Here is a 3,951-nt window from a genome sequence, read left to right on the forward strand (position 1 = left end):
AATCAGGAGCCCGCCTGGAGAGCCCGCCTGGAGAACAGAGGCATTTATTTCAAGTTTTAGCAGTCAGGAGCCCGCCTGGAGAACAGAGGCATTTATTTCATGGTTTAGCAATCAGGTCCCCGCCTGGAAAACAGAGGCATTTATTTCATGTTTTAGCAGTCAGGAGCCCGCCTGGAGAACAGAGGCATTTATTTCAAGTTTTAGCAATTAGGAGCCAGCCTGGAGAACAGAGGCATTTATTTCAAGTTTTAGCAATCAGGAGCCCGCCTGGAGAACAGAGGCATTTATTTCAAGTTTTAGCAATCAGGAGCCCGCCTGGAGAACAGAGGCATTTATTTCAAGTTTTAGCAATCAGGAGCCCGCCTGGAGAACAGAGGCATATATTTCAAGTTTTAGCAATCAGGATCCCGCCTGGAGAATAGAGGCATATGCTTCAAGTCTTAGCAGTCAAGCATCACTCGGATAATTGGCGAAGCATCTCAGATCACAGTCCAAGGCAACAACAAAAGAATTCCATCGGGAGAATGCAAGTTAACAAGGCAACAAGAACTACATGAGCATGTTTGAAGACATAGATAGGACTTTTGTAATTCATAAATCATAGCTTGGTCTAGCTTCTTTTTATTTTGACACGGTGTAATAAGGGGGTTCAGTAAGCAGTAGCAGCAGTAGCAGCAGCAACAGTGAAACCACAGCTTCATGGTAGTCCCAGCTACCAGACCTTCCCGAACTACACTGACCTGATTCCTTTTTAGCCAAGGATATGTAGGCAACCTCAGAAGCAGGGTGCGGTCAAACCTTTCAAAAATGCTTCCCACGGAGTATTCAAACGGGCAAAAATCGCTTGTATTTTCTCACTTATCTTTGCACGAAAACTCTTCGTGTTTCCGAGCAAAGAGGGGCAGCTGTGAGCACGTGATTTTTTCCCTATATGAATTACTCCCATAAATTCAAAACAAAATAATTTTTTCAGTATTTGCAATTTTGTGGATTTTTGTGATATTTTTGTATTTGTTTGCATTTTTTTGTGCATGTTTAATTGATATAATTCATAAAAAATAAAAAAAATAGTGCATTTGCATTTGGGCCCTAATTTTCTACTTTTTAGGATAATTATTTAATTAATGAAAGAAAATAACAAAAATAGCTCTTTTTGCATTTCACCTTTTAACTTTCGAATTTTTTCCTAGTTTTCTTTTAAATTAGGAGTCAGTTAATTTTTGAAAATTAATTAGTTTAGTTTTGGAATTAAATCAGGTCTTTTTATTTTTAATTTTGTAGTTAACAAAAATCTAAAAAAAATGAGAAAAAGAAGAAAAAGAAAAGAAGAAAGGATTTTTGGTTTACAATTTAAAGAAGGGGAATTGTGGGCCAATTTTTTAATTCAATACAACAGCCCAAACGTTTTCCCTTAAACCCCACCCCCTTCAAGCCCAAATTTGTCTCCCATACCCGTCCGCATCCAAGCCCAACACCCCCCAGACCCGGTCCAGCCCCCACCATTCAAAACGACGCCGTTTGGATCAAAGCAATCCTGGCCGTCTAGGTTTGCTTGATCCAACAGTTGGGAAGTATGGGTAGGGTTGATGTATAATTGTCCTAACCTCACCTACCCCCCCCCTCCCCAAGCCGTCTCCCTCGCACGCCCCCTAACCCTTTAAAGACCCCCTGCTTCTCCGCCGTCCGCCGCCGGCCGGAAATCGCCTCCGCCGGCGGCGAATTCTCCAATCTCTCTCAAATTTACACCATAAACTCCCCTCAATCTCCTCTTTCCAAACCCCCAAACCCCGTCTCTCAAATCCCAACCCATCTCTTCAAATAACCCAAACCCTAGGCGCCACCTCCAAACAACCTCAAAACAATACCCTATGGCCTCTTTAACATCCTCATCCCAAATCTCAAACCAAAACCCTTCGAATCCAAGCGGAACTCCCCTAATTTTAGATCTAGGGTTCGAAGAATTTCGATTTTCTGGATTTTCAAGTGTTGAGTGATTCTCAATTAATGTTATGTGTTTATTTTTGGCAAAATAGACACATAACATTAGCTGGGAATCAATTTGAGATCAGTCGATTTAAGGCCCAAGTCAGTAAGTTCCTTAATCTCCCTTTCCTCCTCTACTTGTTCTTCTTTCTGTAATGAATTTCCTTTTAATTAAAATTAGTTCCACTCCAGGTTCAATCTTTTTTTTTTCGTTTTAGGTTTTGTTCGATCGATTTTATCTTGATTCATATTTATTTATTTTCTCTTTTGATTCTGTTCTTTAATTTTGGTTCATGATTCATAATTTTCTGTTTAATTAATAAATAGCATGAATTTGTATTTTATCAATCCTGGTTTTAATTTTGGTTTGATTAGCATTAGAGTCAATTCCAGTTGATTACTTCTGATACTTGAAATAGCTTAATTAGACCACTAGTTCGATTTTAGGTTCTTCCTTTAATTGTGGTTAATTTTTAACCAGGGTAGCAAGGTTGGGGGTTGGTGATTTAGAGCCAAATAAAGGGTAGTATGGGTAGTTTACATAGGGAATCTTTTAGTAACTGAAAATGGAACTCCCTAGGACCTTCTAGATGGGGATTTAATCTGAAATTCAACAAATAGGTGTAGTAACTTGGAGAACAAGTTAGAAAATCAGGGTCCCTAAGCTAAAATAAAAACTAAGAAGGGGGTAGGGTGTAAAAATGGAAACTGAAATCTGCCCTACTTGCCTTGCCTATAAAGGCATGTTTCCTTGCCTTGAAAGGCAGCCTTACACACTCTAAAATCAGATAAGAAAAATACAAAAAGGGTTGCTCCTGCTTTTGAAATTCAGCCTTAGTTTTCGAGAATTTTCTCTTCTAATTAAGTCTGGTTTTCTCCTTGTTTAAGCTTGAAAAGGTGTAAGAATGAATTAGCGATGTTGGGTCTGACCCTTGCTGAATCAATTAAAGGTTTAAAGTTGGGATTTAATTGTTTGATTTGCCTCGTTTGCTGATTTTGAGCTGAAATTCACTGTTCTATCGGATTTGGAATTTGGCTGCTGGTTTTATCATTGATCTGGGGCTTTGTTGCAGCTTTTTCTTGTTGCTGCTTCTGGCCATTCACTCACTCCATATTTTGGTTTTTATTTTGAACCCCAGGTACATACCTTGACCTTGAAATGTAGAGGCTGATTCCAGTGATAACTTGAGGAGTTAATGAAGATCACTGTTTTGTTATATGTGACTTCCTTTGTTCCCTTTTCCCATGTGACTTGTTGATTTAATTTCTGGCTATGTGATACACAATGAGATCCATGTAAAAATGTAGTTGGACTGTTTGTTTTCTATATTTGCTGACTTCCATTCATTTTATTTCAGTCTTTATTAGTGTCAAATGAGTTGTTCCTAGTGTATTGAGAAGCTGGGTCTGTATTTGGAGTTAGGTCATTTAGTCTCAACGATAAATAGCAAGTTTGGAAGTAGTTTTGATTGCTGTTGCGTTTGATTCCTGATGTGTTGTTTTGTTCGTGAAATTCATATGTGATGTTAGTGTCTTAAAGGGTTATGGTTCAAGTAATGAGTCATAAATTAACAAGTCACCAAGATAGTGAAATAGTGTGAGGCCCTCTCTTCAGCACTGTTTCATTGGCGTTGGCAAAGTTTCTGGTTGCTTGAAAATGGGGCCTGATTCCTTCCATGATCAGTGTTCCATTTCAATAGCAATCATTTGCGGTTCGTTTATTAGTTAGCTAGTTTAATAGAATTGTTCAGAAATATCTAAGATATCCAGGTTTGGTTTGAGTGTGCTGAATCAGAGTTGAATTTGAAATTGTAAATTTTATATTCTGATGCTAAGTGATGGGCAATTTGTACAGAGATCTATTAGTGCGTTAAGGGGTTTTGTTTTAGCATGATAATATATGTTGACATTCAAATGGTATTGCAAATGTGTCCTAAATTCATCAGTAGTTGGGTTGGAATCAGTAAT

The sequence above is a fragment of the Nicotiana attenuata genome, chromosome 5, assembly GCF_001879085.1.
Source record: "Nicotiana attenuata strain UT chromosome 5, NIATTr2, whole genome shotgun sequence".
NCBI lineage: Eukaryota > Viridiplantae > Streptophyta > Magnoliopsida > Solanales > Solanaceae > Nicotiana > Nicotiana attenuata.